Here is a 27,173-nt window from a genome sequence, read left to right as displayed (position 1 = left end):
GTCCTAGACAAGAGTATTATTTTTCAGTGACAGTGAGAGAGAAAAAAAAAAAAAAATTCTCGGGAATTTGTGTCCTGTACCAGTTACTAAACTAGATGTTTGGTGGAATATACCAAAGGGTTATCAATAACGTATAAAAAAAAAGACTGACTTTGTTGTTGCTTATGACGATTTTACTTGAAATAGTTACCCAGCTCAGGAAACATTCTACAATGTCTCACCCCTGAAATTATTTATTTTAACGAGTTTTGTTTTCATTTCTTATTTTAGCTGTGCTACAATATGAATGACTTTCACGAATGTAATTATTTCCTTTCTGTATGCAACGAATCGGTATTCAAAGACTGGCTGTAAAAAGTTGAATATCGTCTAGAAAAATTATGGAACTCTTTGAAATCAAGACATAACAATTCCATATATTACATAGTAGTAGGGTCTGAACTTTTTGTAGGAAAATATGTATTCGATTCACGTATCGTAACTGGATATTTATTTTCGATTGAATTTATCTATCATGAAGAAAAGGCTATTCATAAAAAATTAGCCCATTAAAAAGTTGACATTAACGACTTTTCAAAAGATTCTCGTTAATTAAACGCGGTGATTTTTCACATACACACCAGCACGCAAACACACATACATACATACATACATACATACATACATACATACATACATACATACATACATACATACACAGCGATGGAAAGAGCATCTACCTTTCTACAGACTTTTAACTTGATTGCTTAATATAATTTTCAATTTAATTTTTTTTTTAGAAAGATTCTGCAGATAATATTGATTAGGTCTTCGGTGATCGTAACACCTTCTAAAGTACTAGTTACCAGTTTGAACTTAATGAAAATATAATATTCCTATTTCTGTGTATACATTAACCTCTAATTCTTCAAGGCCTTACCGTTGGTAAAGCTCATCGTACCAACCTTTTAAAGTGGAGGCAATTGCTTTATTGTAAAAACGCTGCGAAGAGGGAAAAACGCGTATATCCGCAAATGGAGTTTTCCATTATCATATCAAATGACAGTCCAAACTTTGTGCGTCATCACAGACGTACCTGTCGTCAAAAGGACGAATGGTTTGAAATCGGACTCAGGCCTCAAACAAAGGGATCAGGTCAATCATCCAAATCACAAATCCCAGATATTTAGGTAAATAAAAGATAAGGTCATGGGGTAAATACACGTGATCCCCGTTTAGGGTTTTACCGGGCAAGAGCCAGTGCCTGCACAAAGCTGGTTAAATCTAAATAAGAGACAGGGAAAATATGTATATGGGAGGGAAATGTTTATTATAACACTTTAAGATATAACCGATATATGAAAAAAATGAATTTATGTAAGAGAGAGAGAGAGAGAGAGAGAGAGAGAGAGAGAGAGAGAGAGAGACTATGAAGTGATAAGAAATTTCACCCATATTATTATCTGTAACTGATGCTCCGTATCTGAACGAACATTTTTGAGTTCAGCATATTCTTTTGCATATGTGAAAACTTGCATTGTTATGAAATCCAAATAAATGTAAAAAGAAATTCTGCCATAAGACAGCGACAAATAACAAGGCAACCATTCAAATCCATACTAATAACTGCTGAGACTTTCGCAACGGACGCGCTTGAAGAAAAATTAAGAAGTCTTGAAAGGAGGCTGAAATTTTGCTGCAAAAGTGACTGGTTTAATGTCAAGGGAGATCCGACCCCAACGCTCTGGAATATCAGAGAACTTGCGTAAGCTGTTTATTCAGAGAATAATGAAGGAAAGGAAAACGAAGCCAAAACAGGTTCAAATAAAGTTTGCAAAATCTTAAAATGAATTAAATGCAAAATGAGTGATGACTCTGCATTATTTTGAATTCATGGTAAACGTGGACTAGAGATTACAGTGACTTTCAAATTAGTATGGGAAACACTGAAGGAATGATAAACAGGAGGATAGTAAGATAGTGAGAGCAGGGGGTAAACCTCGACAATTTGCATATAGTGACAGATAGTGACGGATAGGTATTAACTGAGTTTGCACAATAACGACCTCAAGTGATAAGGCATCATAGAATCAGCCATGAAAATGAAAATTATATATATGATATATATATATATATATATATATATATATATATATATATATATAGAAATAATCAACACACAATCACGTGTGGAATAGAAATAATTTCTGACTATGGGGATAACCAGGTCTTTCAGGTGGAAGACAGGGCGCTATTCACTAAAGCCACAAGTCTAAAAGAGGAACCTGAGATAACTAGTATACCTATAAGCACTGCTTGCATACCAGCGAGTTTTCCTCAACTCCCGACAAGCAATGACCCAATAGACAGCATTTCATTTGAATTATCCTTTCTGAGTGAAAAGATAGAAATAATCAACACACAATCACGTGTAACAAAATAAATTTCTGACTCACGTCGATCGAACCCAGGGAAAACTGCTGCATGCAAGCAATTAGCCCAGGTAATTCAGGTTGCAGTTTGCTCTCAGGTTCCAACATTTTTAGACTTGTATGCCCTAGTGGATAGCGCCCGCGCTTCCACCTGAAAGAGACCTGGGTTCGATCCCGACGTGAGTCAGAAATTTATTTCACACACGTGACATTATTTCTATCTTATTCAATTGTGAAGGGATAATTCGAATGAAATGCTGTCTATTGGATCATTGCTGAGTCGGGGAAGTTGGGGAAAAACTCGTTGGTATGCAAGCAGTTAGCTTGCCCAGGTAATTCCTTGGGTGCAGTTGCTCTCAGGTTCAACTTTTTTAGACTTGTATGGCCTAGTGGATAGCGCCGCTTGCCTTACACCCTGAAAGACCTGGGTTCGATCCTTCACGAGTCAAAATTTATATATATATATATATATATATATATATATATATATATATATATATATATATATATATATATATATATATATATATATATATATATATATATATATATATATATAATCATTCTGCTCTTCATAAAATGTCTGTGCGTTTGTGTTTACTTGAGTAATGGGCGAAACATCAAAGTTTAATACCACATTGAAAATACAGAATACCGGACACTAAAAATGCCAAATAGGACGTTTGTGTAACGTTTAACAAATGACGTTGGGAACTAAACTTTTTACGTAAAGGTTAAGCATTCATCTTTCATGCTCGAAATTAACAAAAAAAATATCAAATGGTAAATGATCTTTATCTGAACGTGACAGTCACAGTTCTCTTACAAGGGTACAGATAATGTCATTATATATATATATATACATACATACACACACATATATATACACACACACACGCACGCACACACATACATATATATATATGTGTGTGTGTGTAACATATATATGATGACATTATCTGTACCCTTGTAAGAGAACTGTGACTGTCAAGTTCAGATAAAGATCATTTACCATTTGATATTTTTTTTGTTAATTTCGAGCATGAAAGACAAATGCTTAACCTTTGCGTAAAAAATTTAGTTCCCAACGTCCTTTGTTAGACGTTACACAAGCGTCCTATTTGGCATTTTGAAGTGTTTCGGAATTCTGTACTTCCAATGTGATATTATACTTTGATATTCCGCCTCTCACTCAAATAAACACAAACTTCCTGACATTTTACGAAGAGCGAGTAATCATTATATTATCACTTGATTTGTTGGGGATTATTTATTAATCATCTCTTCCATTTATTTAGTTTTTGTACCTAGTGACATTTAAAACAAAAATCAATCCCAGCGAATTAAGAGAGTGACGTACAATTACAGATATGTCGAGACTTGATGTTTGCTTACAGGTGTGTCAAAGTAAGGGTGTCTTTTGTTTTCCATTTATTTTTTAAATTATAAAATTTTATCATAATTTCCACGAGTGAGGAAACATTTATGTCTTGTTACACATTATGGAACTCACTTATTAACATGACTACAAACAGAACCCAGCAGTATGAGATGTTTTATGGAAAATAGAAAAAATCATAATTATTGCCATTTGCACTTGCAGTAGATATTACTAATCTTTGAAATATAGTCAAAATAAAAAAAAATTTCCTGCATCCATAAAATAGGATAGTTACTGTATAAAAAGACGAATGCATAAATAATCATGCATTGAAAATTTTACTAATTATTCCAATTTTTAATTTGGTATTGTTCTTCGTTTGTTTGAAATTCTAACGAAGACTGCGTGACTAATAATGTCTCAAAGAACATTTTTTCAAAGATTTTTCTTTTGTTTTAAATCCAAAAATATTTTTACCTGCGTTGACGACCATCATCGTTGCGGTGTCAGCTTGCATTTATCAATCAATCAATCAATCAGTCTTTCAGCCAATCAATCACTCATTCATTTACTCTTCTGTCGTCCCTCTGGGCCTTTGTGAGTTATGCGACGATAGTTTACAATAGGTTCGGGTTTTTTGACAGCCTGAAAAAAGTAGCATTTGTTTTATCTCTTTGAAAACATGGTGTCTCATTGGCTGGGAAGCCTCTTAGTGAACAGTGTTTTCAGCCTCTCTCTCTCTCTCTCTCTCTCTCTCTCTCTCTCTCTCTCTCTCTCTCTCTCTCTCTCTCTCTCATTATTGTTTCTGTTTTGACTGAAGGGGTCATATGTTGTCACTTATGCAATTGTATTTGATTTTTTCATCAATTTTCTCCACATGTTCCCTTTTATTATTCCCTTATAGTGATAGTTACGTAACACACTCTCTCTCTCTCTCTCTCTCTCTCTCTCTCTCTCTCTCTCTCTCTCTCTCTCTCTCTCTCTCTCATTATTGTTTCTGTTTTTGGCTTAAGGGGGGTCGTATATTGTCGCTAATCCAATTGTAATTAATGATTAATTTTTTCATTTATTTTCTTCACGTCCCCTTTTATTATTCCTTTATTTAGTGGCAGTTACTTTCAACATGCACTCTCTCTCTCTCTCTCTCTCTCTCTCTCTCTCTCTCTCTCTCTCTCTCTCTCTCTCTCTCTCTCTCTCTCTATTGTTTTAATTCTGATTTGAGGAGTCATATGTTGTCATCTCAATCCAATTTTTTTTTTATAACTTTTCTTCACATTTTCTCTTCCCATTTTTTTTATGGTGGCAGTTACTTAACTCTCTCTCTCTCTCTCTCTCTCTCTCTCTCTCTCTCTCTCTCTCTCTCTCTCTCTTATTATCTCAAAGGTAGCGTATGATTCACTCTTGGGTCACTAAGCACGATTTCATCCCTTAAATAAACTATTCATTCCTGTCCCCTGATCGTTATTTCCAGTGGTTTGTTGCAAGATGGCACCTTGTTGCATACGTTTTTGCAAAGTTGTTCATCGTCATACATAGATTTATAAATCAGCATTCTGTGGTCTGTTGTTTCTTTCCTTCAAGAGGAGCATTGTGGTTTCTTGTTGTCAGGATCAAATCTTTTCAAAATGGTTACAGTGAGTTACCATCCAACAAATCGCTTTTAAGACTCACTGAAGCTTAAATGAGCTTTCACGTATCTTCCAATACTTGTTATCTTGTATTATAATGAAATTAGGAGTTGATATTCTTCAAAAAATACTTATTCCGCCACATGCAAGCAAATGAGACTCTTTCAGACAGAGATTTTATTTGGATGAACTAGAAAACTAGAATACCTAGGAGGAATTGCAAAAGAAATATAAAATCATATGCATAGAAGAAAGTAGATTACCTGTTAAACGAAATTAAAGCAGAATCAAGAGACGTTATGAATATTTCAAGGAAAGGGAAGGGGGAAGTTGATGAAATTTAAATATCAAAGTTAAGCAAAAAAAAAAAAGGAAAAAAAATCGGAGAGAAATGTCGACCATAGGGTCAAAAATAAATTATTCACAATTTCAAAAAAAAAAAAAAACAAGTATAGGAATCATGCTAAATACTTTCGAGAAAAATATCAGAAATAAGACATAAAACCAGAGAAAGAACTGTTGCGCTTTCGATAAACAACTCTTGCGTGGTAAGGGCAAAGGTCACCTCAGTCAACCAGAGAAGCAATGGAAGACTGGACGAGAGATGGTAAAATAAAAATAAAGATGAAATGCGCCTGACTGGAGAAGAGGCAACAGGTAATGCGATTTCCTTGGCAGAATGTGACATGAAAGTTTTTATTTTTTTTTATTTTTATTCACTAGAGAAACGTAGAGCATTTAAATGGAAGGCATATCGGGCAAAATAATTATTGTCAAAGAAGAAACCCTGCCCTGTAAAATGTACAGTGCTTTCGGAGAGAGAGAGAGAGAGAGAGAGAGAGAGAGAGAGAGAGAGAGAGAGAGAGAGAGAGACGGCGATCATTGCAAAACACGAAAGATCCTCATGAAATGTAATGAGTAAAAAAAAAAAAGAGAATCACTTGGTAGGATAAACATACTAGAAATGACTTTAAAAAGATGAAAAGGAAGGATTATCAATAATAAATGCCCAGATGAATCAATGGAAAGACAGATATACATACTCTCAAAAATAAGAAAGAGGAAAATATAATAAAACCAAGATAAAAAAAAATAAGGTCAGATCGAGAACCACTCCAATAGAAAAAGGTGGAATTTCTTTTTTAATTTGTGCATATTACAAGATATGTAATGATATTCATAATTACTGAATGCAGTAGGAAAATAATTACAATGGCGAAATATTGAAGGCACGATGCTAAATGTTCAAAAAAAAAAGATTAAACTAGAAGCTGAGTTTTGCATGTTAATTATCTTTTTGTTCTTAATCAAGAAAGAATATGTGATAAAAGAACAGGATCAAAAGGAATATGATTAAAGAAGTAAGAAAAATGTAACAACATAAAATTCGAGAGTAATTTTGCATAAAATCCATAAATGAATTATGGGGAAAGATTGCTTACAGAACGGATGAGACCAGAGAGAGAGAGAGAGAGAGAGAGAGAGAGAGAGAGAGAGAGAGAGAGAGAGAGAAAGAGGGGAGTGGTTCGGTTTATTAACCAGAAAACAGAAGATAAAAGGAATCATCTGACCACATAATAAAACTCACAATTACAAAATTAACATCGTTATGAGGCCCAATGAACACAAAATAATCTGCTGTATCAATCAGTGCTTCCGTAGCATAAAATTGAATTCCAAATACTAATCTGAGAGAGAGAGAGAGAGAGAGAGAGAGAGAGAGAGAGAGAGAGAGAGAGAGAGAGAGAGAGAAATGTTTGCCCCATGACTGCTGAAGCTGCAACTGACGAACTGTTCATTACCTGTGTTCAGTGTTCATCATTATTCAAATCTGCACGTAACAGGTCATGTTTGTGTGCCCATACTAGTCATTAATCTCTGAAAGCTAATGATTTGTTTGTGCTGGGTCGAAAAAGGGGGCTTGATTGCCGTTTTGCTTTTGTTTACGAGCTTTCGCTGGCCTTGGTTTCTGCGCCAGTGCGTTTTCCACGTCTCCGTTCAGAATTTTCGGTCAGGCAGCTAGAGCGGAATGTCCCCTTAATAATCAATAAACCTATTGAAAGTCTAGTATTTCATGTGACCGTTTATCACTGGACTGACTGACCAGGAGAGACGTATGCCTGGTATTTCTGTTATCCGTATAGTTATATTTCCTGTGTTCGTTCTGACAATGGAATCTTAGACTCACTAGACTTCTTCTTCTTCTTTCAACTTTAATATTCTCACTGTATAGCAGGGTCGGCCGCTCTAGTCAATTTTCTCCATCCATTTCTATTCCTTGCATCTTCCTTCCCCGGTCCCACCTCACCCATATCCCTCCTCACCACATCCATCCATCTGATCAGTTCTTCATTGGAGGGGTGGGTAGAGCTCTCGGCTAGCACGCTGTTGTGGCCCAGCGTTCGGCTCTCCAACCGGCCAATGAAGAATTAGAGGAATTTATTTCTGATGATAGAAATTCATTTCTCGTCATAATGTGGTTCGGATTCCACAATAAGCTGTATCTAATCCTTCGGGCCAGCCCTAGGAGAGCTGTTAATCAGCTCAGTGGTCTGGTTAAACTAAGATATACTTAACTTTTCATCCATCTGATCCGCTGACGCCCCACACTCCTCCTCCCCATCACTGGCATGTTCTTAGCTCTCTTGATTGGTTCCACCTCCTCTCTTCTTATTACTTGGCCATAGTATCTCAGAGGGACTTCCCTAGCCTTCTCTTTTACAATACATATACCACACGCTCTTCTTATATCTTGACCCTCCCTCCTTTCCAGTAGTAATATTCCAGCTCACTACACAAGAGACCTTAAATAAACATATCAACACAGAAGAGCCTTCGGGTCTTCAATTATCAGTGTATTATTCCATGAAGTAAAAACTCCTGTCTATTATAATTTCTTTTTGGTGTTTTTATATCTTCAAAAAATGGATATTTAATGCGATAGGCAATCTGAAAGTCAAAGAATAGTAACTATCGCGTTTGAGGCATTGTCATTCTGCGTGCAATGGCAGACCACTGAATAGGGAGGCTATGTTCAGTCGTACTTAATCATAAACTATCGTCCTATCGTCCTGATCTCAAGGACTTTACATTGTACCCCGAAGCTCTGACCAGGTTATGTTCTTTCAAGGTGTTTTATAGTTACAAAGACAAGAGACAGGCCCATAGTGTGAAGGTGATACTAGAATTTGGTCAGGCGAAAAAAATATGAATATACATTGTCTATTATATAATATAGGATTCCCTTTATATAGTAGGCTTAATACTGCCATTGTCACGACAAATAGTCCGATGGAAAAGAGCAGTTACAGATCATTGTGGATTTTAAGGATGTTTTTTGTGAATTGTACTAGTTAATTTCATACCAATTCTGCTTCGAAAAATAGAGTACTCTCAAGCTTAAACCCGTAAGAACAATACCATAAGAAAAGCTGGTAACAGCTAAATATATCACTGACATCTGTTTCTCTCTCTTTATCTATCTATCTATCTATCTATCTATCTATCTATATATATATATATATATATATATAATATATATAATATGTATGTATATATATATATATATATATATGTATATAATATATATATATATATATATATATATATATATATATATATATATATATATATATATATATATATATATATATATATATAATATATACTGCGAAAGTAAGTTAAGCATTATGTTAGGAATATAGACTAAAACTTCTTAATATCCTACATATTAATTCCTTGAGTCTGATGTTGACTATGATGATACCTACATTAAATAACAGCATTTGCTTTGAGGTATACGGTGCCAGAAAAAAGGATCTAAAATTCTCATTTTTCCGACGAAACAAAAACAAAACAAAACAAAAAAGCGAGAAAAGGAGAAAAGAGAAATGGAGAAAAGGAAAGAAGAAAGGGTGGGAAACGCAGGATGCGAGGAGTATCTTTTGAAGTCTTTCATACCTTCTTCCTTTATGTTTTTGGAGACGACCCTACAAGTCTTCTTTGTGCGTAAAAAACCAAGAAATGCCCGGGGGCGTTTGCCCATCTTCATTTGCTTTTTTTCTTTTTTTTTTTTTTATTTTCTCTTCTTGCGTCCCTCATTCTTAGTTACCAAGTCTTATATGTAAAAAAAGGAGAATAGTCAAAGGTCTGCGTCAAGGAGAAATCAACTTCATACTGAATGATGTGGTGTAATGTATCCGTCATACCTTATCGAATTAAGAGAGAGAGAGAGAGAGAGAGAGAGAGAGAGAGAGAGAGGAGAGAGAGAGAGAGAGAGAGTTAGGAAAGTTAACTCCACTGAACTTATTAAACAATCCTTTAAGAGAGAGAGAGAGAGAGAGAGAGAGAGAGAGAGAGAGAGAGAGAAAGTTAACTCCACTGTAGAACTCCCATTAAGAACCAGTCCTTTAAGAGAGAGAGAGAGAGAGAGAGAGAGAGAGAGAGAGAGAGAGGTAACTCTGTTAAAGAGTTTCCAGAAGATCCTCATTCATTATTCTTTCTCACTATATTCATTCTTAGTTTTGTTTTGTTTTTCACAACAACAAAACCACAGGTGTGTTTTAAACGAAAGTGAATAACATTGTTTAACCACAAAAGCTACTGGGCCTTGTTTTCTTCAGCCTACGCAACAATGGTATAGGGTCTTTGCTCCAAAGGGCATTTGTCTCATTGAAATCAAAGAACACTGACTATTCAATGGAAAGAAAAAATTATTCTGGCTAGGCAAGAAACGTATTTCGCCTTTAACGTGAAACAATCCAAGTTCTCTCTCTCTCTCTCTCTCTCTCTCTCTCTCTCTCTCTCTCTCTCTCTCTCTCTCTCTCTCTCTCTCTGTTATATAAGTACAGAGAAGAAATAAACCACGTCCTTTCTGATCAAACCATATTCAAGGGAATTAACAAAGATCTTATAGATTGAGTAAAATAAACAAAAGTAATAAATAAGAACTTAATATTATTAATGCTATATTCCAAGAACAAAATAAACAAAAGTAATAAATAAGAACTTAATATTATTAAAGCTATAGCCCAAAATCTAAAAGGCATCAGTGTTTCATGCTTTAGGACCCCCAAAATTATATCGGGTCAGAGCTGTTTCTTCTGAAGTCTCTTATAATAATAAAAAAAAATATAACGGTAATTTAACCACGAATATTCACCGAGTTGAAAAGCCAACAAAATAAGCATAGAGTTTACCCAAATCTTCAGTCAGAGACCATAATCAAGATTAGTTTTAGGAACGTGTTTTATCATCCCGAGGTTATTTCTAATGATTTCACAGGTTAAGAGTAACACTGCTACTCTGTTAAAACAGCCAGCGTAACCTGAGAATAATTGGAAATGACTGTCCTGAAACGAGAAACGTTAGTTTCAAGTTTAAAGTTAACCAGTAGGCAATTGGAAAAGAGATTCCAAAGCCCACTGGTTTTGGCTCTTATTTTGCAGATGAAACAAGATGATGCTACATCGCTTCCTAATTACTAATCATTGATACTACTACTAATACTAATTCCTGATTACTAATACTAATAATATTTAGTAACTCCAGCTCATGTTAATTCAACTAAACGAAGCGACAAAGTAACCAAAAGATATGAATTAGGTGACATTAAAATTATGTTAACAAAACTACGTGAGAGCAAACCCTACAAAATAACTTTTAGAATTAGAACAAGATTAACCTGAAATTACGTCCTGTCACTTCAGAAATTATACTTTTGAAAAATATAAATTACCGTAAATATTAACCAAAATATCGTTATAGTTAACGTCTCATGCATATTGTAAGTGTTGTGATTGAGTGAATAATGTAAACTTATTACCTTCTATGTTGTGATTGAGTGAATAATGTAAACTTATTACCTTCTATGTTGTAAACTGGAGTTGATTGATAATGTAAACTTATTACCATATATGTTGTGATTGAGTGAATAATGTAAACTTATTACCTTCTATGTTGTGACTGAGTGAATAATGTAAACTTATTACCTTCTATGTTGTGATTGAGTGAATAATGTAAACTTATTACCTTCTATGTTGTGACTGAGTGAATAATGTAAACTTATTACCTTCTATGTTGTGATTGAGTGAATAATGTAAACTTATGTTGTGACCATATATGTTGTGATTGAATAACGTAAACTTATTACCTTCTATGTTGTGACTGAGTGAATAATGTAAACTTATTACCTTCTATGTAAACAATGATTAAAATCAGATTCGGTAATGTGAAAGGGGTTATTTCATATACATTGGCCCAAGTCTGGCATCAGAACAGAAAATAATCCCAGATTACACGAAGCCTGAATTTCACGAGATACGCATTTTTAAAATCAGTTTGCTAACAACGCGGAGAGCAATTGTAAGAGAAAGCAAACTTGCCATCTTTATACCGGATGTTTTCTATGGTATTTTTCACGTAAAGCAAACAACAGGCCTATCTGTGTCTAGAATGAAGTTTCAAGGCGCTGGTAAACTTATAAAGTTTTACGCCTATGTTGCATAAACGCAGGAAGCTTGTATGAAAAAAAAAAATTAAACTTTTGAACGTATGTATGCGATCATTATCTCACTGGGTATTCTGGTGATGAGTAAAGATAGAAAAGAACCGTATTAATTATGTTTAATTAGGCACTTCATAAAGAATCGAGTTCAGTAATTGTCAGGCTTATGTTCTAATCGGCAAGCTGACTTATGTCAGACACAATTAGCGAATAATTTTTATGGCTCTTCAGTAAATATATATATATATATATATATATATATATATATATATATATATATATATATATATATATATATATATTATAATTAACACAATCACGTGTGGAACACAAATTTATGTATATAAATTTCTGATTCTGTCGAGACCGAACCTAAGTCTTTTATGACTCATGAGGCTTGGTTGGCAGCGGTCTCATCTTTCAATTGAAAGACCTGGGTTCGATCCTGATGTGAGTCAGAAATTTATATATATATATATATATATATATATATATATATATATATATATATATATATGTGTGTGTGTGTGTGCGCATATGTACACATATATATGTGTGTGTATATATATGTATATATATAAATATATATATATATATATATATATATATATATATATATATATAAGCCCACGTGTAAATCGTAATATATTAATTTCCTTATCTTTCTGAACAGGTTCCTGACCTGAGAACGAAGTATCAGAAGGAGATAAACGAAAAAGTGGTTTTGATCCAACATTCACCCGATTTGTTTTATATAAACACGTTACCACACACCAGCAAAGAAAGGTAAGAGTAAAGGAATTCTTACCTGTATTGATAGTTCAATCAATTCTGTCCTCGCGTATCATGCCTACACATACACACACACACACACACACACACACATACACACCACCGGAGAATTTTCTTCACATGTTCCCTCCGGGGCTCTTTGCTTCTTTGAACACGTCTCTAAGTATTCGGAAAAGCAGATTTATATGAATGAAACAAAAAACAGGATTATTTTTTTTTCTTAAGTTTTCATATTCGTGACCAAAATTATTCGTTCATTTTAGCATTATGGCTAGTGGAGTCTGTGGAGAGATAATAAAAAAAAGCAATGGAACTGTAAAACGTAGGAATATACAGGAGAGAGAGAGAGAGAGAGAGAGAGAGAGAGAGAGAGAGAGAGAGAGAGAGAGAGAGAGAGAGAGATAATTTAACAAAAAAGCAATAAGGAACTGCAGAACTTAGGACTACAGGAGAGGAGAGTAGAGAGAGAGAGAGAGAGAGAGAGAGAGAGAGAGAGAGAGAGAGAGAGATAATTTAACAAAAATGCAATAAGGAACTGCAGAACTTAGGACTATACAGGAGAGAGAGAGAGAGAGAGAGAGAGAGAGAGAGAGATAATTTAACAAAATGCAATAAGGAACTGCAGAACTTAGGACTATACAGGAGAGAGAGAGAGAGAGAGAGAGAGAGAGAGAAAGTTACAAAAAGCAATAAGTGCAAAACGTAAATATACAGGAGATTCCAGAGAGAAAGAGAGAGAGAGTCAAAGTCAAGTCAAAGTCAAATTTTTATTCCATTAAAAATGGCTATTACATAAAAGAGAGAGAGAGAGAGAGAGACAGACAGACAGACAGACAGAAAATAAAAGAAGCAATAACGAACTGCAAAACGTGGGAATATACAGGAGAGAGAGAGAGAGAGAGAGAGAGAGAGAGAGAGTACCCATGTCAGTGCTCCACTTAGATAATGAACAATGATGTTGCTCAATTGCAATCGCAGTGATGGACGCCGCCACTTGTAAGAGCATATTGCTACAATATCAGGCTGGACGTAACAACCTTTAAATTAATTACAGTTCACTTTAGATTGCCTTCATTTAACTTTCTTTCGAAGTTCTCTTACTCGATTGTGATTATTTCAGTAGGCGCAACATCAGAAGCAGTTGTTCACTAACAGGTTACAAATTCATTGCCAAAAGAGTTTGTCGCTTTGTCTGGGACTGTTCAAGAGTAGATTGAATTCTACTCTGAAAATCAGTCTTGTCAACAGAATCTATGATGATGATATTACGCTTCTGTAACAATGTCCACTTTAGGATATTATAAATAAATCTCCACGTAAGAATATTATCAATAATAGTAACTCTGTCTTCTTTTATTAATGGAAATTTAAATTCAATTTAAGCACTTATTCCTCGAGCGTTGGTGATTTTTGCAACGTTGGGCTTAAAAGCAAATATACAGAAACTGGCGCTCAAAGACTTTCTTCTTGCAGTTCGTATTACCTAATATAAAACAGTATTCATATAATAATAATAATAATAATAATAATAATAATAATAATAATAATAATAATAATAATAATAATAATAATAAATAATTTTATTTCAGCTCAAGGTTATATACAGGGAATATACAAAGTAGAGACAATAACATACACAATCAAGATACATGAGATAACAATTATAACGAGAGAAGAAGCATTACTGAGAAATGTTTATATGATATTATGATCCATGAGTTGAATTTTTATCTAACTATGCTGATCCTGACAACGAATTTGTGCTATGCCTGAATTTTCAGTTTACGACAACAACTTTCCAATAAAAAACAAGAAGAAGAATGTTCTAAAGATATTTATTTATTTATAACATGAAGAAGGTTACTGGCATTTAATTAGGGGGAAGGAACTATATGCCCCCTGGTTATTAAAATATAAAAAAATCCTTAATGACGGCCTGGTGAGTCGAACTTTTTTTATATAATGCCCCTAGGCTTTGGTAACAAAAGGGCTCGTCAATGATTAAGTACCTGAGCTGATTTGCTATGGCCCAGACCTAGGCCACAAGGAAGCATGTTGGACTAATTTCTGTGGACAGTCAAATTCAAAAGTTACCGGGCATTCAGCAGTGTAATCAAAATTAACTCTTCACAATGTAAAACTAATGGACCATTGGCTGTCGCGGGCTGCTGTGTTTTACTATGTAGGTTTTTTTGATGAAATTTTCTGTCGTGTGGCTTTTCAGCTATTCAAAGCTTTGGGTTCTCTGTGGGATATGGATGTTTTTACAATAGCATCTTGCAATGAAACGTCTATTTCCTTTTATCTAAATGTATAAACAGATGAACGTTGTACTGACCTGTATATATGTGTATGTGTGTGTATATATATATATATATATATATATATATATATATATATATATATATATATATATATGTATATATGCATGTGTTTATATATACATATATATAATGTATATATACTGTATATATATATATATATATATATATATGTATATATATATATATATACAGTATGTATACATTATATATATATAAACACATGCAATTATATATATATATATATATATATATATATATATATATATATATATATATATATATATATATATATATATAGAGAGAGAGAGAGAGAGAGAGAGAGAGAGAGAGAGAGAGAGAGACAGACAGACAGACAGACAGACAGACAGACAGACAGACAGACAGACAGAGTAAGAATTTAGATTTGCTCTAGGCCTGAGGCAGTTTCTCTCACCACTGACCCTTAAACAAGTTTGAAGAATGTAGGAAACTTGCTCCGAGCTTTAGGAACTGTACTTAATGCTAATTGGGTCGGGAATTATAGTATGAACTGTCTTTGACATTACCTCCAGTTTGAATGGTGTGGTTACCTTATCATACAAAAGTTCAACCTCATACCTTTTACCCTAACAGGTCTTGGCTTCAGAGGGTGCTCATTTCCCTTAATCATGAGGTAAAATGCACCATTTCCATTAGACACTGATCTCCCAAGTCATATTGAAATTGCAATACCTATCATAAACGTACACTAATGGCAATCATTCTTGTCTCTTCTGTCGTCAGATATTTTACAGAAGCTTCACGGTACTTGATCCAGTTTTAGTACCACAGTTCCTAGAGATGAATCGCTGAAGAAGAAATTTGTAATCACAATGAATAAAAATCTCTCAGAATATTTGCGACTGTTTCGGAAGCGATGCTTTTTGGGATGAGGTTATTGGCTCCATTAATCTATGCACAGCCTACCAGTCTAGTAAACACAACGTATGTAATTCAATGCTTAGGAGAAAAGCACAACGTATGTTTCAGAAAAAGGGCTTGGGTGGTTTCTACCATGTAGGTCAATCTAAAGTGTCGTGCTAATGATGCGAGATAAAACACAGTTAACAAAAAATGGTCAGCTAATGGTTTTGACCGAACATAATTGCTTGCTACCTTTCAATCCGTTTTCATTTTAACGTGATAGTGCATTTGAAAATTATTAATTTTGTCACAAAAAAAATTGTTTCTCCTGGGGAAGAACTCACTTTTTTATTATTGTCATAAAAAATAAATTAATTTAAGAGAACCGTCAGCTCTAAAAACAGTTTTTATTGCAGTAAAGCTTTTATAATAAAACGAAATCGCCTTGCACTTAAATGCTAAAGTTCCCGAACATTACCAAGACCATGAGAGTTAGTCTTGCCATAAAATTCAAAAAGTCAAGTGGATTATGATTCTGGAGTCATAAAAAAGAAAATCCTGGGAGTTCAAGTCATATTAAACATCGTTTTGAGCATTGTTTCCAAAAACGAAGACCCTTTGTGCACTGGATGTTTTTCTTCTCCAGATTAACTGAAGCGCCTAGTTCCTCTTGCATGAAAATGAGATTTCAGAAAAGTTGATCCAGTGGGCACAGTGCTCTAATTTTTTTTTTTATATTGAGAAAATCAATAAGTTCAATCTCCGTTGTAGTAAGAGAACAAGATTCTGAAATTTATTCTGTGAGATGTCCTTCCTAAATTATTCATAACTGTCATTCTACATTGCCACGTAGCATTGTTTTGGTGTTAGTCTTCTTATTATTGGTACTAGTAGTATTATTAATCTGCGTCTTCTCATTTTATCTGACTTTCATGAACTAGGCGTATGAAAATCAAGACTTTATAAGGAACTGGAATATAAGATTTAGGCCAGAGGCCAAGCACTGGTGCCTATGAGGTCATTCAGCACTGGAATGAAAATTGAGAGTAAAGGAGGTCTGAAAGGTGTAGCAGGAGGAAAACCTCGCAGATGCACAATGAAACAATTGTTAGGAGAGAGTGGAAATATAGAAGAAATAGAATATGAACGGAGGTATAGTAAAAGGAGTGAAAGGGGTTGCAACTAGGGGCCGAAGGGACGCTGCAAAGATCCTTAAGTAATGCCTACAGTGCACCCCGTGAGGTACACTGATGGCTCTACCCCTCCACGGGCGTCAAGACTTTATAACGTAAAGGTACTTCAACGTGCGAATTATCAAGTCCGCTTGAGAACCCACTTTGCAAAAGGTAATCAACACCGCTTTCGAAACGATCGCAAATATTCTACGTGATTTTTCTTTCCTTCCTATTCATTGTGATTACAAATTCTTCCTCAGCGATTCATCTCTAGGAATTGATGGCACTAAAACCAGATCGAGTACCGTGAAGCTTCTGTTAAATATTTGACGACGAAGAGACGAGAATGATTGCCATCAGTGTACGTTTATGAGAGGTATTGCAATTTCAATATGACTCGGGAGATCGGTGTCTAATGGCCTCAAAAACAGTGGTGTTTCTCATTTTATGCTCTCATGATCGAGGGAAATGAGCCGGAAAATAGGCAATGGACAGACTGAAAGCTCGGTGAGAGGAGAGCTGCTGTTAGCCTGAGAGGATTGGCAGGCTATTAAACCAGGCGTTCTTTTAATATATGAAAAGCAAGACTGAAAAGCAAAAAAAAAGAGAAGGAAATAAAGATGTGAAAAGAGAAAAATTTTGAAAATGATACAAAAATGGTTATAAAATAAAGGCCATTTATAAGGTGAACACACGATCACAGCTTTTGGAAATGATTTATTGAAGACCTTTCATGGTGGAAAAACAAATTCACTCATTTGGTAACTTTTCATCGACTGAAAGCGTTAATATCATATATATATATATATATATATATATATATATATATATATATATATATATAAATATAAAACCCATGCAAGCCTACAGAAATTAAGCAAAACGAAAGAGTGAATCACAAGGAATGTTCAAAAATTAATCCAAAGTATTTTATACAATACAGAGATGAGGCAAACGCAATATAAAGACAATTATTAAGGACACTAAATTCAATTAGAGTAAACTGTAATATGTAAATAAGGGGAACAGAGGTAATTAACTTACGAACCTCATTAAACGAAAAACAGAACAAAACAAGAAAAAGAGAAAAAGAAACAAAATGCAAATCCAATAATTGGCCAATACGAAAAAGGAATTATTGGAGGAACTGCAGGCTAAAAATATCTCTTCTAATTTCTCATCAGATGAGAGCGGTAAAAGCTTCAGAGGATAAATCTTGAGTAATTCGTAACTAATATTCTAAGGCACCATTTTTATTCTCCAGGCGAAATCTCTCAAAATAATAAAATTTAAAAAAATTAGTTCCTTGTCGTTTCAATTTGCCACTCGTGCACTGTCAGATAGGTATGTATACGACCCACAGGCACAAACAATCACACACACACACGCGCGCGCGCACACACACACACACACACACACACACACACACGCACACACAGATTAAGACCTGACAGAGTAATCAGCCATACGTGAGGATAACGAAGCCACCTAATAGTGAAGACGTGTAATGAAATGACAGGCAAAAGGTAAATTGATTGATTGACAGTCGGTTAACCACCACAATTAATCTTAAATCGAAATGGTATTACAAGAAAGTTAGTACATATCTGCTAAGTCATGCATTTATATATGCCACAAATTTATTGTTATTCGTCACCTAAATTTCTATTCGTCCATGGATCTGACTAATCTACTTCCTCCTGAATATGTTTCTGAATATACATAAAGGTGTGTACCGTTTGGTTTTTAAATCAGATATTTCGAAAGAGTCATCTTCGGCAATCATCTTGAATGAACTCACACAGTAAAATCTAGACTAGTCAACAATTCACTCGAGTAGCTGTCCAAAGAGGATCTTCAAGCTGTCGAAGAAAGCCCTTAAAAAAATCCATTGATAGCTTCGATTTTCTAGTCGCGGCTTTCAAACAAAAACAAATGTTTCTTCGTCCAGCCAGCTAGACGTGCTTTCCAGAGAATGTGCTTAAAAAGCTGTACAAACGTAACTGAAAAGGAAACCCTTGCACTTTGTTAAAGATCTTTAAACTTTGATCTTTTTTAAAGGCATAGAGCCACTCATCTTGTGAAGTGCTTCGAGCACCTAACAAAAGAGACCTTTTATGTTGCACTAAAGGGTTGTAGAACCCTACTCCCTGAAAATGCTGTCATTCATTCAGTCAATGGAGAGAAAATCCAATAGGTCTTCTCTAGGAGCCTTTACGTCAGTCACACGAATGAATCCTTTGACCAATGGTCGGGAGACCTTTTCACTTCTTGTTCATCATCAATCAGCCGTCAAAAAGAACGCTTCCATAGAGCTATTTCACTTAGTCTTCCAACAAATCAGTGTTACAGTTTGTTGATATTGTGGTTTCATGGTCATATTCTTGATATTATGCTTTCATTGTCATATTCTTGATATTATGCTTTCATGGTCATATTCTTGATATGCTTCCATGGTCATATTCTTGATGTTATGCTTTCATGGTCATATTCTTGATAATGTGTTTTCATGGTCATTTTCTTAATATTATGCTTTCATGATCATATTCTTGATATTGTGATTTCATGGTCATATTGTTGATATTATGCTTTCATGGTCAACTTCTTGACATTATGCTTTCATGGTCATATTCTTGACATTATGCTTTCATGGCCAAATTCTTGACATTATGCTTGCATGGTCATATTCTTGATATAATGCTTTCATGATTATATTCTTGATATTTTACTTTCTTGGTCATATTCTTGTAATTATCTTCTCCAAAAATGAAAGTTTGTAACAATAGGCCGGTTTTTATAATGCTCCCCTTTCTCTCTTTCTCGACACATTTATTATTAACATAATAATGTATCAGTAGCAGTGGCAGAATTAATAGCAGCAGTAGTAGTATTAGAAACAGGAGACGGGGGAGGAGCAAATAACCTGACAGATGACCAACGAAGGATACAGAGATCGTCTCTTTCTTATTTCCCGACTTTCATTAATATTACAAGCACCGAAATGCGTGTCAGCAAAGAATAGAATCACTACAGAAATTCGTGAACATCCAGAATTCTCCTGGTAAAGCATACATATTTAACTGTATTGATCTCAGCCAAGACACCTCGAGGAGCTCAAGGGAATATACAGAAGGGAACTTCAAACACCCAGACACTCGAAGAATAGTTAGAAAGACTAGTGTATGGTTGGCTATGCAATGACCCAAAGTTAAACTACTTTAATCGGAAATGCTCTCATGTGAAAGCATATTTCGAACTTCAATGTACTCGAACACGGTCAGTCAGTCACCTGAAATCCAGGAGGGAAATGCTCGTACCTACGAGGATTAATATTATTATTATTATTATTATTATTATTATTATTATTATTATTATTATTATTATTATTATTATTATTGTTCAGAAGATGAACCGTGTTCATATGGAACAAGCCCACAAAAGGGACCATCGACTTGAAATTCAAGCTTCCAAAGAATATGGTGTTCATCAGAAAGAAGTAACAGAAGGTAATTGGAAATGCAGAAATTAACAAACTGATAGATAAAAAGATAAAAATGTAAGTGAATTACTAAAACCCAAGGAGATAGCTGCACAATGGTCAGACGAACAGACAAGGACCCCATTGAGACGACCCTGAAGATACAGGGAAGGGGGAACTCAGACGCCCCTTGACAAATATTCGTATGCAAAAAATAAACTCGGCGATGTTTATTCAACTGCGAAGCAAATACTACAAGTGGAGAGCCATCAGGAGTCAAGGGCCCGGGAGGAACAATGAACTTTGTAATGGAATGGCAGGTTGCGTGCTGACAGGGAAGAACGAAACAGTTATTTGTTGACAGGAAAGAAACAGAGCAGTTACCTGTTGACAGGCAAAAAAAAAAACAATTACATGTCGACAGGAAAGAAACGAAAGTGTAACCTGTTGACAGAGAAGAACAGAGCAGTTATCTGTTGACAGGAAAGAAACAAAGCAGTTACCTGTTGACAGGCCAAAAAAAAAACAGTTACCCATTGACAGGAAAGAAACGAAAATGTAACCTGCTGACAGGGAAAAACGACACCGTTGCCTGTTAACAGGAAAGAGCCAAACCGTTACCTGTTGACAGGAAAGAACGAAGCAGTTACTTGTTGACAGGAAAGAAATGAAACGGTTACCTGTTGACAGGAGAGAATAAAGCAGTTACCTGTTAACAGGAAATAAAAAAATGGTTACCTATTAACAGGAAAGAAATGGAGAGATTAACTGTTGACAGGAGAGAATAAGAAGATACCTGATAACAGGCAAGAAAAAAATAGTTACCTGTTGACAGGAAAGAAATGGAGCGATTACCTGTTGACAGGAAGAATGAAGATCTTACCTGTTAACAGGAAAGAAAAAAACAGTGACCTATTGACAGGAAAGAAAAGAAGCAGTTACCTGTTGACAGAAAAAAAAAGGTAAGTTACCTGTTGACAGGAAAAAAAGGATCAGTTACCTGCTGACTGGAAAGAAAAGAGCGAATACCTGTGACTGAATAGAAACAAAGCGAAGTTCACGAATCGGGATACCAAGATTCCATCTCGGTACCTGGACAACGACCCCGTATTCTGAGACACATTTTCCTTCTTGATTTTTATCAGTGTCATTTTCTAAGCATATTTCTTTTTCTTTGAGGTAAATGAAAAAAAGTCGGTTTGAAAATTAGTGTTTATAATGGCAAAACTACCAAATGAAAAACAACTTACTGTACCTTCATCGTTAAATGAATCCTTTGTTTCTCTTGATATTGTTTGGTTCCTTGTTTTCCAGAATGTGTGTAAATTGTTAAAAACAAAATCTCCTTTCTTCAAGACCGCTTTCTTGGGCACTAATATATTTAGCAGTATCAAAATTTCGCCAAGATAGACGTCCTGCCTTAAAATGCTGAGAATGGGTTTGGCTGTACTAATTTTTTCTTGTTATGTAATCACTACTTTGTTTTCATACATATAGAATCAAGTGTAAAAATATCATCAAAACAATTGTGTTAAATCAAAAGGAACGAAATGACAGAGAGGGCCTTTTCCCATACCATTTCCATGTTATCAGTTTCTCGTGGATCAAAAGAACACCAAAGATTTCAACGAATTAGCTCCGCATTCTTAATCTACATAACACCATAAAACCATCATTGAGATCGATGCGAGTTAAAACGAAATCAAATTGACATCTCTCTTGGAAAACGGGACGGGATACTTGTTTGGAATATTTATGGGGCTTGACAATCGCGGAAGACCCATAATTCTTTGCCGCGTAACAAGTTGGAGCGAGCGTGTGAAACGGGCGGGGAGTCGAGAGAGCGCAGCCTCCTTCGCCTGATGCTGGCAAATAACTGACTCTCTTCCCATCTCTGTCTCGGATCTACACTTTGATGCCGGACTGACCTTTCAATGCATTGTATTCTTCTTCTGCCTTTTTTTTCTCTAAATCATTTCAGTCTTTGCTCGAATAGATTAAATAAAGAAGCGACCAAGTCTGTATTCTCTGCCATCAAAGTGGGATGAATCCTTATCGCTTTTTAGGTACCTCGTTGTCGCCATTATGCAACAGTTGCGCGCTAGTGATTTCAAGTTCGGCGACATACTTTTCCAACTCTCTCTCTCTCTCTCTCTCTCTCTCTCTCTCTCTCTCTCTCTCCTCTCTCTCTCTCTCGTCGGGTGTTTTACCGAAATGCCATCCGATGTGGGTTGCCAGAAGGATATGTTGCTGTTCGATATGTCATCGATCGTCCTCTCTTGCATAAATCAGGCGGACTTTCCCTGGCGATGAACGTGAGAGAATAAAAAAAACAAGTAAAATATGCTCCGAAGTTTCTTCGGCGCAATTGAGTTTACTGTACAGCCGCTACAGCGTATAATCAAGGCCACCGAAAACAGATCTATCTTTCGGTGGTCTCAGTATAATGCTGTATGAGCTGCGTCCCATAACTTTGAACCACGTCCCGTGGCTTCTACCCTATATCGTTGCCAGAAGCACGATTATGGCTATCATTAACCTTAAATAAAATAAAAACCACAGAGGCTAGAGGGCTGCAATTTGTTATGTTTGATGATTGGAGGGTGGATGATCAACGTACCAATTTGCAGTCCTCTAGCCTCAGTAGTTTTTAAGATCTGAGGGCGGACAGAAAAAAGTGCGGACGGACAGACAAAGCCGGCACAAAGTTTTCTTTTCAGAAAACTAAAATGGGAAATATAAAACGATTCCTAATAATTTTCACGAGATTCTTGGATCGCCTTCGACATTTGTGAAGGATTCGGGTTCAATTCGTTGATACTTTTTTGCGATTAATCATTTTGGTGATTTGCTCTGAGAATGATAAAAAATAAGTCGCTATTAATTATGTAGTTGTGACAAAATGAGAGAGAGAAAGAGAGGGAGAGAAGGAAGGTTAAGAACAGGAGTGAGACAAAGAAAGGGAGAGATAGGAGATGATGTTAAGAGGGAGGGAGATGGGGCAGCATTTGGAATATATTGGAGAGAGAGAGAGAGAGAGAGAGAGAGGAGAGAGAGAGAGAGAGGACATCATGATTTAAGAAAGAATAATAAAGAGATGGAGAATGAGGGGAACATCGATGATTTAAGGAAAAATGACAAAGAGAGAGAGAGAGAGAGAAGCTTGAGATAATCTTGTTTTCTTAGCACCATATCACACGACAAAATAAAAAGAAAAAGTTGGCTGTGATCACTGGCATAAACTCAGAAAATATTTAACTAATAAAATTGAGATAGCAAAAATTCTCAAGTCAACAGATTATTCAAGTTTCAGAAATCTTTAACCTTTTTCAAGGAAAGTGAACAACTCTAACTTGAATAGTTCTTGCTAACACTGACGAGCTTCTTAGAAACTGGAATACTGGGTTTGCTTCCGATATGGTCTCATCCAGTTCTTAGGCTCCTTTCCAGATAAGCTTTTTAAAACAAAAGTAGATTTTGTTCATTTCCATTTCCGATATTTTATAATTCTCGCAAGTCTGATGGGTACATTAAGCTTTTAATTTAGGCATTTTTAAAAATGAATGTTTAATTATCTAAAGATAACTTCTTAATGAATTTATTTTTAATTCCACTTATAATCAAATTTCAAAATCACAAAAGCAGTGATTGCAAAGTGGTCTGGTATGAGTTTAGTGAAATTTCATTTTTCATATTTCCGTGGTAAATGAACATGACATAAAAAAAAAAATTTCAGAATGCCTCTAGTTTATGAAAAAGAATTTTGTATGAGGATTCTTTTTCATTTGGTATTTTTATTATCCTCTCAGTGCAGTAGGCTCTTTTCTTTATGCAAATATCAGTCATTAACAGAACTTTATTTTCATTTCTTGGGGAAAATATAAAGGTTTCAAAAGAGCAAGGTTAACTTCATCGCTCTCGTCAGTTAAATCTTAAGGCCGCCACTAAGGCTCAGTCGACCTGTGCAAAATTGAACCCATTAGCGTTCAGTTTTGCAGTTATAACTGAACGTTAGTGGGTTCAGTTTTGCCTCCACAGGCCGACTGTGCAGGCATAACTGCCAGGTATAACTGAGCGTTATGGCGGCCTTTAACTACCCAATATTTTCAATAAATTTTTCGTTACTTCTGCGATACATAATTCAAAGACAAGAAGTATGTTGCTCCTGAGATTACTGTGGCACTGAAACTGCATTAGCCATTTTAATAATTTATTATTACTTAAGATATTCGTAGCACGTGTCGTGCGGTACTGCCTTTAGAGATATCGAAGTTCTAGACTGACAGAAGTAAAAGGTGACTATTTGATAATCTTTGACGTAAGAGAACCTTAGGCTTGAATGGGTGGCATGAACCGGAATTCTAGATTGACAGAAGCAAGTGTACGAGAACCTTAGATTTGACTGGACTGTAAGAACCTCATTGGAATAATAATAATAATAATAATACATAATAATAATAATAATAATAATAATAATAATAATAATAATAAGAAGAAGAAGAAGAAGAAGAAGAAAGAAGAAGAAGAATTATTATTATTATTATTAGAATTATTAACAAGAATTATTATTATTATTATTATTATTATTCAGAATATGAACCCTATCCATATGGAACAAGCCCACACGGGACACTGACTTGAACAGTTCAAGTTGCCAAAGAATATTAAGGTGTCCATTATGAAGAAGTAAGATGAGGTAAAGTGTAATACAGAAAGAAGAGAACTTGCTTATTAAAAAAAAATTTAAAAATTAACAAATAGATAAAAATCGAGGACCACACTGGAACATTTCGTCACCTCGTTCGCATGTGGCAGTGACGTCACCAACTGACGTCACTGCATGAGTGACACATGAAAAATTGACGCGCCGTTCATGCGAAATAATCATAGGCTGTGAAAGGATTGTTTTACATTGCATTTGAAAAATAATGGTTTTAAAAAAGTGAAAATTATTCTAATAAGCTTATTGTCGCATTTGTGGTATACAAAGAACAGAGGCAAGGTGCGACTGTTTATGATATTGTAGGGACACAGCTTAATAAATTTTGTTAACAGTCATACTTTGGGTAGCATAAGGTCCCTTAGAAATGCTACGGTGCAGTGGTTCTTAACCTTTTTCAGTGCCCATACCCCTTGATATCTCAGAAGATTTTCTCATACCCCATCCAATATAAATACAATATAAACATATGAAAAGGATTAATGATACAAACCTTGCTGGCTATCATGTCTAGTACCCCCCAGGTTAAAGATTTCGTACCCCCAAAGGTACCCCAGGTTAAGAGCCACTACAAGGAATCGTTTTGATAAACTGTTAAGTCAGTAACCCCTACAGCAAGACGGTATTACTCGCTTCAATGGCAAGGTAACGTCTCTTCGCTTTCGTGAACCGACTTTGAAACTTTCGTGACTTCATTGGCCCGTGGTTTAAGTTAAGGTCAAGAGAGACAAGGTCTGCCCAACTGGGTGGAGTCGCCTCCCCCTGGGGTAACTACGTAGGCGATGACGTATCTTAGAGGTACCTGCTCACTACAGCAATTCACCTGCCGACTCAATAAGGAGACAGACAAAGCTCCGCCTACTTGGGGGATTTTTGGGGAAGTGAGCAGACCTTCTCTTTCTCTTGGCCTTTGTTTAAGTGATACAAATCGACGTCAGTACATTAGTGATATAGGCAAAAAGACAATAAAAACTGACAGTTTTACCAATGAATATTATATCAGTAATGGGTATAAAAATCTTTTATTATGTCTCTGGTGTTTATAGGATAATACTCTGAATGGAAAAAAATTTCTGTTGAAAAGTAGATGACGGATGAGCTAAGGTTATTTTTTTCTCCTGAGATCTCAGAACTTTATATTATTAAAAAAGAATATATTCCATAACAAAAAATCCTCTTCCTGAAACTATAGCTTCTAAGATGAATTGAGGAACATATATTCAACTTACTATCATGGTAATACTTTTATATTTTTAGTTTAGATGCCGTATTCTGTAAAGTAATTTGATCGTTAAAAGGATTTCTTGTTGAAACTAAAAGTTACTTGCCCTGTCTTTTATCCTAGACTGCTCAGCTGGGAGCATACTGAAATAAAGGAATAATGCGTAAAAAATTCCTATCTGTTTCAAAACCATCCTCCAGTGTTTTCACTTTTTCCCGCCACAAAATAAATCAACGTCGTACAGAGAGACACTGGTGAGATTAGACTGCTTGACTCAACTCTTCTCAGAAGAAAATTTACCTCCCAGACAAAAACTAAACTATTTCACACAAATAAACTGATGTTCAGAGGGAAAAGCAAAAACAAAGGCATTCGATAAGCTCACCTGGTTTCTCGCAATCAGATCTAATTATTTAAAAAGCGATCGTAAACGTTCAAATTACTAATTATCTCATTTCTCCATTCCTGCTTAGTACTTCTAGGTCAAAGAGCTTGGCAGAATAAGAGAGTAACTATCTGGAAGCATTACTTCAAATCTAATCTCGTAGGAGCGTTGCGTCTTGTAAGATATTAACTTACACCATCATAAACTGACACACATTCATATTCACAATACACAAAGTCAATCTCTCCAGTTTCCTTATCATTATATATC

General features: G+C 35.2%; 1 protein-coding gene across 5 annotated transcripts in view; it reads right to left on the bottom strand.

Moving 5' to 3' along the window:
* The window catches only part of LOC136846698 (potassium voltage-gated channel protein Shaw-like), a 152,467-nt gene extending 129,864 nt beyond the window's left edge, over positions 1-22,603 (bottom strand). For 2 of the 5 annotated variants that reach the window (XM_067117776.1, XM_067117797.1), the window contains exon 1: positions 21,832-22,603. The gene's annotated coding sequence lies outside the window, so the exon portion shown is untranslated. The remainder of the gene's footprint in view (positions 1-21,831) is intronic. The other 3 variants (XM_067117787.1, XM_067117807.1, XM_067117815.1) reach the window with 2 other exon arrangements.
* Positions 22,604-27,173: the final 4,570 nt, after the last annotated feature.

This window comes from Macrobrachium rosenbergii, chromosome 2 (genome assembly GCF_040412425.1).
Source record: "Macrobrachium rosenbergii isolate ZJJX-2024 chromosome 2, ASM4041242v1, whole genome shotgun sequence".
In the NCBI taxonomy this organism is placed as follows: domain Eukaryota; kingdom Metazoa; phylum Arthropoda; class Malacostraca; order Decapoda; family Palaemonidae; genus Macrobrachium; species Macrobrachium rosenbergii.
Note: the sequence above shows the minus strand (reverse complement) of the source record. Positions and strands in the feature narration are given on the sequence as shown.